The sequence below is a fragment of the Lithobates pipiens genome, unplaced genomic scaffold, assembly GCF_037356315.1.
Source record: "Lithobates pipiens isolate NorthernLeopardFrog02 unplaced genomic scaffold, aLitPip1_a1.2 Scaffold_16, whole genome shotgun sequence".
Lineage (NCBI taxonomy): Eukaryota > Metazoa > Chordata > Amphibia > Anura > Ranidae > Lithobates > Lithobates pipiens.
This window is the reverse complement of record NW_027507748.1, coordinates 311,591,913-311,606,286: the sequence shown is the minus strand read 5'-3', so window position 1 is coordinate 311,606,286 and position 14,374 is coordinate 311,591,913. Positions and strand designations below refer to the sequence as shown.

At 39.0% G+C, this 14,374-nt stretch overlaps 1 protein-coding gene across 2 annotated transcripts in view; it reads right to left on the bottom strand.

Moving 5' to 3' along the window:
* The window catches only part of LOC143982696 (potassium voltage-gated channel subfamily A member 10-like), a 91,901-nt gene that overhangs the window by 54,848 nt on the left and 22,679 nt on the right, over nt 1–14,374 (bottom strand). Inside the window, exon 2 of one of the 2 annotated variants that reach the window (XM_077481627.1) lies at nt 12,195–12,368. The exons of the other annotated variant lie outside the window; for it this stretch is intronic. The gene's annotated coding sequence lies outside the window, so the exon portion shown is untranslated. The remainder of the gene's footprint in view (nt 1–12,194; nt 12,369–14,374) is intronic. 2 annotated transcript variants of the gene reach the window in all.

Below are 14,374 nucleotides of genomic sequence, written 5' to 3'. Positions count from 1 at the left end.
TGTTGTTTCGTAATTTCCGGACTATGGTCTGGAGTCTGGAGGCTTCATAGAGATTTGGGTGGGTCGAAGCCTCTACCCCTGTGTCCCTGTGCACAGGTCTTACCCGATTGCAGCCCTCAGCCTGCTGCTGACTTATTGCTATCACGCCTTTGCCTGCCGCATGAATGGACCACACCTCTGCCTGCTACCTGGACTATGCAAATAATTAGCTGTAGCAAGAGGCAGTATGTTTATGAAGGACTGGAGAGTGGCACAATAATGAGTGTCTGCAGGTAGCAGTGTACCAGGACCAATATTATGGCTGTGCTGGCTTTCTCTGCCTGGACAATTTCTATGGACAAATGCTTTGGCTGTGCTGACAATATATCGTGCTGACCATAGACAATATTCCTGACTGCTGCCTGAATAATTACTATTGCTGTCGCTAAGCACATCCCTGACTGCTGCCTGGACCAGTGCTCTCTTCTGTGGACACTACTAAAAGCACAGGTAATACTTTTTTTTTCACCCTTTTCGCAATAGAATTTATTTTGGATTGTAATTCTTGGTATGTACATGCTATGTGTTAGAAATATGAAGGGCCTTCAAAAATGATAGGTTGTCAGGAAATTATATATGTAATGTATGCTCCTAGAATGCTTGATGGTGCTACTTGGATGTTGGGCCTCTGTGTGTGGCCAAGCTGTATAAAAGTCTCACACATGTGGTATCGCCATACTCAGGAGGAGTAGCAGAATGTATTTTGGGTGTCATTTTTGCTATGTATTTGCTATGTATTGGAAATATCTTATAAATTGACAACTTTGAGTAAAAAAAATTCGATTTTCGTTTTTTTCCCACATTTTCCAAAAACTTCTAGAAAAAAAATAACCGTTCAAAAGACTAATTATGCCTCATAGATTATATGTTGTGGTGTTTTCTTTCCAAAATGGAGTCATTTTGTGGGCAATTCCATTGTCCTGGTGCTCCAGGGCCTTCAAAAATGTAATAGGTGGTTGAGAAATGAGATGTGCAATTTATGCTCGTAGATTGCCTGATGGTGCTACTTCAATGTTGGGCCTTTGTATGTGGCCAGGCTGCGTAAAAGTCCCACACATGTGGTATCGCCATACTCAGGAGGAAATGTTGTAAATATCTTATACATTTTTACAAAATAATTATTTTGGGGTGCAATTTGTTGCATATGCTCTGCAAGAGAAATAACCAGTTAATATGACAATTTTGTAAAAAAAAAAAATCTTAATTTTGCTAAGAATTATGGGGAAAAAATTACAACTTAATAAAGCTCACCATGCTACTTAATACCTTGGAATCTCTACTTTCTAAAAAGGGGTCATTTGGGGGGTATTTGTACTTTTTTGACTTGTTAGTATCTCAAGAAATGACATAGGCCATCAATACTTCAGGTGTGATCAGACTGATCAATTTTCAGGGATTGGCACCATAGTTTGTAGACTCTATAACTTTCACAAAGACCAAATAATATACACTAATTTGGGTTTATTTTACCAATAGATGGTCAAGTTCACTATATGGACCCCTTATATATTTGTACATGTTGATCATATCCCCCCTTAATCTCTTCTTATCAAGAGTGAATAAATTCAGTTCCTCTAATCTTTCCTCATAGCTGAGTTCCTTCATGCCTCTTATCAGTTTGGTTGCCCTTCTCTGCACTTTCTCCAGTTCCCCGATATCCTTTTTGAGAACTGATGCCCAAAACTGAACTGCATATTCCAGATGAGGTCTTACTAATGATTTGAACAGGGGCAAAATGATATCTCTCTCCATACCTCTCTTAATACAGGAAAGGACTTTGCTCGCTTTGGAAACCGCAGCTTGGCATTGCATGCTATTATTGTGCTTATGATCTACCAAAACCCCCAGATCCTTTCCACTATGGATTCCCCCAGTTGTACTCCCCCTAGCATGTATGATGCATGCATATTCTTAGCCCCCAAGTGCATAACTTTACATTTCTCAACATTAAACCTCATCTGCCACAAGGTCGCCCGATTAGACAGAGCATTGAGGTCGGCTTGTAAATTGGAGACATCTATCATCCCATTTGGTATAATGTGGTTGGTGCAAGGCAAAAACTTTTATCCCATTAAATTCTTCTTGGGCTTCCTGCCACTGGGCCTGGATCAGTATTTGGTGCAGAGTACCATCAAGGCACACCTTTTGTGATCTTATTTTAGTGGCCACTAGCTTCCCACTCATTCTCTGCACACTCCCCCATGGCCCCATGCTTCAGAATTCTGACATTATCAGGGATATTCCTCTTTCCGCAACACATAAGGTTGCATTTCTTGTTGCCATTACCCCTGTGAGGCACATGTCTGAGCTGCTGGCTTTTTCTTGTAAAGTATTCTTTTTATACTGCATTACTGTGAGCTGACCAGGCATTGGGGGACCAAGATAGGTAGCAGTATAAATTCTGGCCAAAATGTATGAAGAAAAATTACTAATTTGCTAAATTTTATGACAGAAACAAAGAAAAAAGGCAAATTTTCATAAACTGTATGGTCTTTTTTTATTTATAGCACAAAAAATAAAAAAAACACCACCAAAAGAAATCTCTATATGTGTGAAAAAGGACACAAATTTCATTTGGATACAGTGTTGCACTGTCATTCAAATTGTGAGAGCACCGAAAGCTGAAAATTGGTCTGGGCAGGACGGGGGTTTAAGTGCCCTGTATTGAAGTGGTTAGATGAGGCAGGTTACTTACAGGAATTGTAATGGAAAAAATTCTGCGCTGGACTAAGAATTCACCTACTATATAGCAGCAACACCACGTGAGATATACACCATTAACCATAACAATCCAAAAAGGTTGCGCTTATAAAAAATTATAAAAATAATTCAAATTAACCTAAATAAATAAATCTTAAATCATGTGAAAAAATTATAAATAACAATACATAAAAATATAGATAATAAGTGAATATCTTAAAAAAAATTATTAATGTGAATAATCGTAAAATTCTTAGAAAAAGCACACATCCAGATACGAAAAAAAAACCTATATGGAAATCGGTCCACAGTCCATAAAAAGTTTTGAATGACAACTGGGATATTTTCCTCAATAAAGTGACTTGTGCTGAAGAAATTTTTACCATAAGGTGATTTACGTTGAAACAATCCCACCACCAGATGCAATTCACCAGATGCAATGCATGCTTACCAGCTGTGAGAATTCGAGTGCATGTGGCCATAACCCGGCCGGGGCCTTTCTCCTTGAAGGGGGTCTCCACACACAGTCCAATCGTCTGGATGATCCGATCGGTGAAATCCTCTGGCAAGGTCACCCGACTTCACTTAGTCTCCACACACAGTTCGATCGTCTGAACAATCCAATCGGTGAGATCCTCTGACAAGGTCACCCGGCTCCGCTTAATCAGCTCTCAACTGATACCATGTGGTATGGCGAGGGGTAAATCATTGTTTGCTCAAAAGAAAAGTGGAGCAAACATAGGTAAAACCCAAAGGGCACTTTTATTAAAAAAAGGTATCAACAAAATAACGATCGTATAAATATAATAAGAACAGTAAAACTTGCATAGAATTGTGGCCGGCTGGCTACAGAACACATGCTCGTGCTTAGATACGAACAGACGTAGCGCACGGTGACGTCAGAACTTCGCTCCCTCCCGGTGCGTTTCGTCACAGATTTGACGTTGTGACGACGTGCCCCATGACGACGTCAAATCTGTGAGGAAAGGCATCACAGATATTTATGAACATATCTATATGAAGTTCACGATTATTCACGTAAATTATTTTTTTAGGATATTCACTTATTATGTATATTTTTATGTATTGTTATTTATAATTTTTCACAAGATTTAAGATTTATTTACTTACAGGAATTGGATAAAATCAAAAATAGTAATTTATTGCACATTCCATGATTGGCACACATTCCATGATTGACACAAATACATAGAATCAGTATCCAGACATATATAAAGAGAGCTGACATGAAAAAATACATATAGTAATGCAATTCATATTATAGTAGTACACAAACAAGTACATGATCGATCTCTAAATAACATATCTTGGAATCAGTGGGGCTCTATGTGTTTTGTGGATCCCTGTCCACTCATCAGGAGCTTGATGCAAAGAAATTTTTGAAAATATAGGTTTATGTTATAATGCAGGAACCTCATATATGTGTTGAGGAGGGTATAATAATAATTTACTCCCCACAAAAAAAAGAGGGGAAAGGAGAAGGAAAAAGTACCAAAAAGATGGCCTTGTTACTTACTTACATATCACCTGACACAAATCACATGGAACACATCACCTGACGCAAACGAATTACTTTCATTCAATAACATATACACGTATTACACCCTAATATATATAATATTTTCCCTAGATCAGCCTGGTCTATATGTGTGTTGTTGTTTTTTTTTTTTTTACACCCTACAGAACTGCAAATGATGTCCTGGTTTTCCCTTTGGCTGTTTTTTTTTCCTCTCCTTTTTTTGTGGGGAGTAAATTATTATTATACCCTCTTAAACACATGTGTGAGGTTCCTTCATTCTAACATAAACCTACATTTTCAGATATTACTTAGCATCAAGCTCCTGATGAGTGGACAGGGATCCACGAAATGTATAGAGCCCCATAGATGCCAAGATATGTTATTTAGAGATTGATCATTTATTTGTTTACAAAATACTACTACAATATGAATTCCATTACTATATGTATTTTTTCATGTCAGCTCTCCTAATACAGATCTGTATTATAATTGGATATTGATTCTATGTATTTGTTTCAATCATGGAATATGTGCCAAATTGCCAATCATGGAATGTGCTATAAGTTAATATAAAAGGGGACTTCTGCGCCACTATACAACCAAACAAAATGTATGGAAATGCTGCCAAATCTAAAGTGATCACCACACATGAAACTAAAAAAGCTGAATACATCCAAATGTATATGACTTAGTGCATAACCTGCATGGTCCAATGACCACCAAATTAATTAAATAAATTACTGAAAATAATAATAATATAGGCTAATAAAGTGCTAGAACAATAAAGTGCACTAATAACAGTGCATATAATAATCAAATACAATATCTGTTTGTATAAAGTGCACTCCTAGTGATGACACTGTGATGCATTCAATATGCATTCAACATAGTCCAGTGATATAGAGTTTTCTTAAAGTGCATAAAGTGCACTCACTGTGGAAATAATAAAGTGCTACCAGCTGTGCAAAATACAAATAAAGTGCAACAAAATGTCCAAAGTCCAAAGAGCTGTGTCCATTCACTCCCAATTCCTGTGATTAAAGTGCTTTGTGAATCCTAGAAAGTGCTCTCAGTGCCCTTACCTCAGGGGCTTGTAAAAAGCGCTCTTATAGAAATCTTATCCCCACGTCCGTGATTGTAGGTCAATCTAGCAATACAGGTTAAGGGAAACGAATGCGAAAAAATACAGTATATAGGCTATAAAATCTATAACCATATACTCCAAACCTCATGTATATAATAGTGCAAAATCACAAAGTGAAAAAAGAGAGCATCCCATATGGATCTATGTACGTGGGATATATATCAAACATTTCTATATATCATAAACAAAGAAATATATCAAAACTTATGTGCATAAAATAAAAAATAATAAAAAATAAAATAAAAAAACGAAAATAAAGCAAAATAAAGAAGAAAGAGCAAGAAGTCTTTACTGCCCACAAATGAAAAAAATGAAAAAAATCCTCAGTTGTGCAAATCCAGCAGAAAAAGGTATATTCATAAGGTGACTTTAGTGCTTGGAATATATTCTTCAGGTGACTTGTGTGCTCCCCCACAAGGTTCCCCACTCACCAGAAAGATACACCCCTACAGGGGTACTGTGCCTTTAAATCAGCCTTTATGCGATTCCAACTTTCAAGCCCATATGCGAAAGTTGGAATCGCATAAAGGCTGATCATCAACATCGTGTGGTGAAATAAGGGTGCTGCATCTAACTTCTACATCAATTTAAATCGTCACATTGAAAAAATATATAGAAAAAATAAAAAAAATTTAAAATATATTAAAAATATGTGTATATGAAAATCTATATATAAAAAATCTATATATATTGCACCGTTGTCAATAAACATCGATTTTAGGGTATAGAATATCATGGCATAAAAATATATTGATACAAAAAATCTAAAGTGGATAAATAGCGCTTACCGTAAATAAAGTAGGAAGTTTACATAAATATTTAAAAATCACTAATAAAACAATTTCAATAAAAAATCAATATTTAACCCTTGAGGTGCCAATGTTTTCATTTTATATATCCACAGGGATTCTTTTTGGCTAATTGTTCTCACTTTATGATCCCCCTCCATGCTTTCTTGTATCTTTCTATCCCCCAAAACATTAACTCTGATGGATCACTTTTGATTTTGTCTGTTTGGCTCCCATACACTTCAATGGGGTTCGCCGTTCAGGTTAGAACTTTTCTCCTGTTTAGGAGTTCTGCTGCAAACCGAACCGTGGGGGGGGGTGTTGAGCCCATATCTAGTCAGCCTTGCTCTCCAAACTTAATTGTGAGAAGTTTGCAAAGACATGTTCTGTATGCATGCATTTAGTATTCCAGGACACTTGATTTTTTTCAGCACCATTGTGCAACATTTCAGTGGAAGTCCTGGGCTACATTCCTAAGCGAAATGGAAAAAATGGTTTTGAAATCCAACTGACATAAAACCCATTTTTGCTTGCTAAGTTCTGCCTACTTTTTCCCTACTGTGTCTTCTTTGGTGCAGAATACATTTCCTCCACATAAAGTGTGAAAAGTTTATGAACAATAGTTCATGACCACAAGGGATAGAAGTGACAGTTACTAGTTCGTTCAACTTTGTTTGGAAATGCCGACGCCTAAATTATCTACACATTGAAAATTTGCTCTCATTTCTTAACATACTGTTGCAAAAAAGTATCACTAATTTGTTTTATGGAAAATCAGATTTGGATCCTAAATGCCTTGTCTAACTGTTACAGTAGCACTGACAAATATAGAATAGACACCATCTGGTAGACATCATCAACTTTCTAGGGAGATCAGACAGGTGCAATGAACAAAAGGGTATATGAAAAAGATGTTGGCACAGATCAAGTCTAATGATTCTCTTAATGATTCCTCACTTCTACTCTTTCACTATTTAAATGTTTAATGAAAGATTTTTTTTCCCCGCATCTTGCAGTCTGTTTGTATTGTCATTCTCTGCAGTTAAAGTAAATTGTTATATAAAGAAGGTGATTTCTTCAGTATATCCCCATTTTTACTAGCATTTTCAGTTCCTGATTATATTTGTTTACTTGCTCTGTGCTATTTATATAGCATGAGTTTTAATGCAACATTAAATATTACAGCAAGAAAAAATTTATGATCTGTGGCATAGACCGTGACCCACCTCCATCCCCATCCCTAAATATAGACATAGGGGAACAAGAAAATGGTCATGGGATTTTAAATGAGGTGGGTCACAAGGTAAGGTAAACTATTTTTTGTGGTTACCAAAAATGTAAAAATACATTACCAAAAAAAAAAAAAAAATATATATATATATATATATATATATATATATATATATATATATATATATTGTGGCAGCAGGCAGGTAAAGTCACCTGGTTGTATCCAGGATGGGAAATATGTGTGCCCTAGATTCAGGCTTTATGCAGACTTGTACAACTAGAGGGGAAGAGTTAATGAGCCCAGCTGAAGTAAATAGGCTCATTAAGACCTCTACAAAAAACCCCAGCATGCTTAGGGAGATGCTCCATCCTGGAACCAGTTTTGTGTTGTATAGACTGAGGAGTGTGACACCTGTTCTGTGCGGTGAGTTAATGCCTGTGTGGCAAACCTCTACAACAGGGACAGGGACTGGTGCAGCACAAGGCTGCACTCAGTTGTTAGATAGGGAATCTAAGTGTGTAGTTAGAGGTCGAGCTGACCAGGATTTATTTTCATGTTTTATTTTTGTTTGGCTGTTATATGTATCACTGCATGTAGCATAAATAAACCGCTTCTTTTGTGTTTTTGCACCTACAACGCTGTCTGCTGTGCCTGATTTTGTGTTGTGAACCCATCCAGGGGGTCACACACACCCGCTGCCGATCTAACCCCTCACAGTTGGTGGAGAATTTTGGCAGTTTTTTTTTTTTAAGGCCAGCATGGAGGAGATACTGAGACAGCTGGCTCTAGCAAATGCAAATCAGCAGCAAACAAATGCGGGTTCACAAAGGAGCCTTGCAGCTCAACAACAGAGCCTTGCAGCCCAGCAGCAGACAAATGCAACTTTGCAGCAGAGTCTGGAAGCTCAGCAGAAGGCTCACCAGCAGAGTCTGGAAGCTCAGCAGAAAGCTCACCTGCAGAGTTTGGAAGCTCAGCAACAAGCCCAGCAGCAGACAAATGCAACTTTGCAGCAGAGTCTGGAAGCTCAGCAACAAGCCCAGCAGCAATCTGAAGCCCGCTTCATAGACCTGTTGCAGAAGCAGGAGCAGAGTTTTCAACAGCAAATAGAGACATTGATACAGCAACGTCCGCAGACCAATGAAGCAAGTGGTTACAATAATACCACATCCTTTGGTGTGAGCCGTTTACTGACAAAAATGACTGGAGAGGATGATCCGGAGGTGTTTTTGACCACATTTGAAAGGGACCTGCTGTATCGAGTGGCTCAAAGGGCAGAAGAAACCATTGAGCAACTTGTAGTGCCCAAACCTTACAGGAAGTTGGTGTTAGAATTGGCCCATGGGCACATTCTGGGAGGTCATCTGGGGGCCGAGAAAACCAGAGAGAGGGTACTGCAGAGATTCTATTGGCCTGGGGTCATGAAGGAAACAGAAAATTATTGTTCCTCCTGCCCTGTGTGTCAGAAGTCGGCACCTATGCCACATTTCCGTAACCCACTGGTACCTCTTCCTATCATTGAGGTCCCCTTTGAGAGGATCGCAATGGATTTGGTAGGTCCGATAATGAAGTCTGCTAGGGGGCATCAGTACATTTTGGTTATATTGGACTATGCCACCCGTTATCCGGAAGCAATTCCTCTTCGAAATACCTCGGCCAAAACTATAGCCAAAGAGCTATCTCTTGTTTTTAGCCACGTGGGTATTTGTAAGGAACTGCTTACGGACCAAGGTACACCCTTTATGTCCAGGGTTATGAAAGAACTATGCAAGTTGTACAAAGTGACACAATTGCGTACATCTGTGTATCACCCCCAAACAGATGGGTTGGTTGAAAGATTCAACAAAACCCTAAAACAAATGTTAAAGAAGGTGGTGGATAGAGATGGAAAGAATTGGGACTGTCTAATACCCTATCTGATGTTTGCCATTAGGGAGGTACCCCAATCCTCTACGGGTTTCTCACCCTTCGAGTTGCTCTATGGGAGACACCCAAGAGGGCTGCTGGATATCGCCAAGGAAACTTGGGAAAATTAGAGGTCTCCTCACAGAAGCGTGATTGAGCATGACGCCCTGATGCAAGATAGAATTGCACAGGTAATGCCAATCGTAAAGGAACATTTGACCCAAGCGCAGTTAGCACAGCAGAGAGTGTACAACCGTGGGGCCAAGACCTGTACTTTTTCCCTGGGGGATAGGGTCTTGGTGCTAGTCCCTACGGTTGAAAGCAAATTTCTGGCCAAATGGCAAGGTCCATACGAAGTAATTGAAAAAATTTGTGAGGTGAACTACAGGATTAGACAGCCAGGAAGGCGAAAGCCGGAGCAGATCTATCACGTCAATCTGCTGAAAGCCTGGAGGGATAGAGAATCCTTAGTCGCAGAGACTTTGTCACAAGCACAGCCTGATTGCTTAGTTCCTGAGGTTGGAATAGCAGACACCTTATCGAAAGCCCAACAACAGGAGGTTAAAGAGTTTGTACTTCACAACAAAGAGATTTTCTCTGAGCTGCCGGGACAAACATCTGGCGTAGAGCATGACATTATCACCCCGCCAGGAGAAAGGGTAAAACTAAAACCTTATAGAATACCAGAGGCAATACGTGGGGAGGTTCAAATGATGCTGGAATTGGGTGTGATAGAGGAGTCCCAGAGTGACTGGTCCAGTCCTATCGTACTAGTGCCCAAACCTGATGGGAGCTGGCGGTTTTGTAACGATTTTCGACAATTGAATAAAGTTACAAAATTTGACACCTACCCCATGCCGCGTATAGATGAGTTGATTGACCGGTTGGGAACAGCCCGATATATGACAACTCTTGATCTCACCAAAGGGTATTGGCAAATTCCCCTGGCCGAGTCGGCCAAGGAGAAAACTGCGTTTGTAACCCCAGATGGGGCATTCCAATATAAGAGAATGCCGTTTGGGTTACAGAATGCACCGGCAACATTCCAGCGGAAAATGGATAAGATTCTGAGGCCCCATCAGAAATATGCTGCAGCTTACCTGGATGATGTGATTATCCATAGCACAGACTGGGTCTCACATTTGCCAAAAGTACAAGCAGTCCTAGACTCTATCCGGGAAGCTGGGTTTACGGCCAATCCAAAGAAGTGTACCATTGGACAGGAGGAGGCCAAATATCTTGGGTACACTATTGGGAGGGGGGTGATAAAACCCCAAGTCAATAAAGTCGAGGCCATACAGAGTTGGCCACGTCCCAACAGCAAGAAACAGGTACGAGCCTTTCTGGGAATCGCTGGCTATTATCGACGATTCATTCCCCATTTTGCTTCTCAGGCTGTGCCCCTCACCAACCTGACAAAAGGGAAAGAGTCGGTCATGGTTAAATGGTCCCCAGAGGCTGAAGAAGCATTTCAGTCCTTAAAAACAGCCTTATGTAGCCAGCCAGTGTTGTACTCACCAGACTTCTCTAAGGACTTCGTGGTACAAACTGATGCATCAGACGTTGGGTTAGGAGCAGTGTTAACCCAGGTCTGGAACGGGGAAGAGCACCCAGTCATTTACCTCAGCAGGAAGTTGAAGTCCCATGAGGTAAATTACTCCACGATTGAGAAGGAATGTTTAGCAGTGAAGTGGGCTCTAGATTCCCTTCGGTACTATCTACTAGGTAGGCACTTTGACCTGGTGACTGATCACGCTCCTTTAAAGTGGATGGCTCAAAACAAGGAGACCAATAGAAGGGTAAATAGGTGGTTCCTGGCCCTACAGGAATTTAACTTTACAGTTAAGCATCGCCCTGGTGTTAAAATGGGGAATGTGGATGCTTTGTCTCGGATACATGCATGTCTGACTGCTTGTGTTACAACCCCAAGGTTGAAACAAGAGGGGGGGGTATGTGGCAGCAGGCAGGTAAAGTCACCTGGTTGTATCCAGGATGGGAAATATGTGTGCCCTAGATTCAGGCTTTATGCAGACTTGTACAACTAGAGGGGAAGAGTTAATGAGCCCAGCTGAAGTAAATAGGCTCATTAAGACCTCTACAAAAAACCCCAGCATGCTTAGGGAGATGCTCCATCCTGGAACCAGTTTGGTGTTATATAGACTGGGGAGTGTGACACCTGTTCTGTGCGGTGAGTTAACGCCTGTGTGGCAAACCTCTACAACAGGGACAGGGACTGGTGCAGCACAAGGCTGCACTCAGTTGTTAGACAGGGAATCTAAGTGTGTAGTTAGAGGTCGAGCTGACCAGGATTTATTTTCATGTTTTATTTTTGTTTGGCTTTTATATGTATCACTGCATGTAGCATAAATAAACCACTTCTTTTGTTTTTTTGCACCTACAACGCTGTCTGCTGTGCCTGATTTTGTGTTGTGAACCCATCCAGGGGGTCACACACACCCGCTGCCGAGTTAACCCCTCACAATATATATATATATATATATATATATATATATATATATATATATATATAATACACACACACTAATCATATAGCCATCTGCAATAAAAGAGTCCATATATCATACAACATACATAGTAATATTCGTGAAATGTCATAATAAGGTACATGATAATATATAATGGAACAGATTATGTAGCATCTATGAAACTCAACGCGTTTCGTAAATTGTATTAATGTCCACTCATCAGGAGTATGCTGCGGTAAAATATCTGTGCATAAATGGGAATAGTAAATTCAAATAAGTCTGTATGAAAAAAAGAAAACATTTCATGAATAGTTCTCCACAAATAAATGGGAGAATATCAATGATGGATAGTTCTACTACTCACATGCCACCTCAAAGAAAGGGCTCAGCATCTGGGAGGAGAAATGGAGGCGCCGAGACAGACGCCTATTCCGGGGTTGAGGCGGGAAAGAACCGCCTCAAAAACAAGCCGAGGGGAAACAGCCAAGACTTCAAGTGTGATACGTGGAGTGTGTAGACACATGTGGACCAAACAATTCTGAAATAAATGTATATAATTGTAAAAATGTGTTCAAATATATAGCATAACAAATGTTTATGTGGTTCTCAAATAATGTGTTTAATAGGTCCAAAAGAGACATCAAATTAATAAAGTGAGGGGATCATGTGAAATGGACATAAATATGACCAATGTATAAAAGATGAATAATGAAAGAATAATGAATAATGAAAGATAAAACAAAAATTAATACTGATGAGAAAAAAAAGAAAAAACAAAACCAAAAAGCAAAAGTGCATGGGAAATGTATGAGTGAATATGTATGAATAACCACCCAACAATAAAATACCTGTGTGCCACAACATGTGCTGAGTGTGGGTCCTGAAAGCTGCCATAGAGGCAGTATGCAAAGTGAAATTCTGGATGGTTTATTTTAACTGACATGCTAAAGATAACTAGGCAACATATACACAGCGCTGTGTCTCATTAAATAATGTGTGTACAAAATTTATATTAAACATTCCATGATCAGAACTGATGAAGGCCAATGAGAATGCGACACATTGCAGAGTGAAAGTTGATCCATTGTGGTGGACACAAGGAGTGATTTGTCTATGCTTTTACATTCATCTTTGAGGTGAGCAGGCACTTTAGCAGGTAGAGGTGTGCACTGGATATTGGTCCTTTTGAGGATGAACACACACCGTGGTGATTGTTTTTGAAGCATTGACACAGATGACCTGTTTTTTTTTAAGTTTTTGGAATTTTCAATTTTTAATTTAAAATATTATTTGATCATGAAATGTTTAATATAAATTTTGTACGCACATTATTTAATGAGACGCAGCACTGCACTATTTAGAAAACAATATTGAATTTGGTGTGGTGTATCACTGTAAGTGTTCAGCAGCTGTGCAGTCACATACTGTATATTGGTGATTTCACACATTTACCCTGTTATAGGAGGTAGTAATTTTATTTTGGCACTGATTGTTTTTTTCACAATTTATATTATTGCTATAAACTAGCCTGTCCATTAAATCTAAAAATGATGTATTAGAAAAAGATTGTCAATATATTAACACAACCAGTGCACTACAGTTGATATAGTCAATAGACATGTATAGCAGGAGTGATTAAATAATGGCTGTAAGCCAATGTGCCATATCAGCATGTCAGAGCTGTGCCTTTATGTCTTAATCCCTACTGTACACATGAAGGTCACTAAATTTCCTTTGATTGATGCTCTGTATGGAATTTAAATTGTTTAGACAGCTTCATATGTTTAAAAGCACAGGTGCTTCCTATACCATTTTAATCACATGGCTCTGAATTAGTACAGAGTAAGGTTATTTATTGGGAGACATGTTACCCCATGTATTTTTCTCCCAAGGTACTGTACTGATCTTCCCTAGAAAAGAACATCAAGTGGACCTAGGTAATCAGGACCCATTATATTAATTTTGGCTTAGTTAATTGAAGGCAATGCTAGGGACAAAACATTAGAAAGGTAATAAGAAACATCAGTTCAGGTGGTTGGGCCTCTGAGAGCCATTGGCTTATCAAGTTAATTCAACATTATCAATTAAGTTTTTTTTTTTAAATATCACATAATGTATATCACTAAATGGATTAGACCCAGTTCTGACCAATGGTGGTTTAAAACGGTTTTAGGTGCTCAAGACATGGGCACCAACAATAATGCCTCATCACTAAATAAAACAAAATGCAATAAAATATCAGTCCTTTGTTAAAAAAAAAATACTTTCCCTTGCAATGAAGGATAAAGGCATTTACCTGTGTTTACCCTTTCAATCACTTACTCCAACATAATTTACTAAGACCATACTTTGTCCAATGTGAGGTCTGAAAACTTTAATAGTAAATCTTGAACCAGCTAGGTGGAATCTGATATAATCCATGAAAAACATCAGCAATGCCTAAGCAATGCAATGCCTGCTGCTTCAAATTTAAAATATTTACCAAGAGCTACTTGCCAAAGGACTGCCATGGATGTATACAGAACAACAAAACTGGTCTGAATT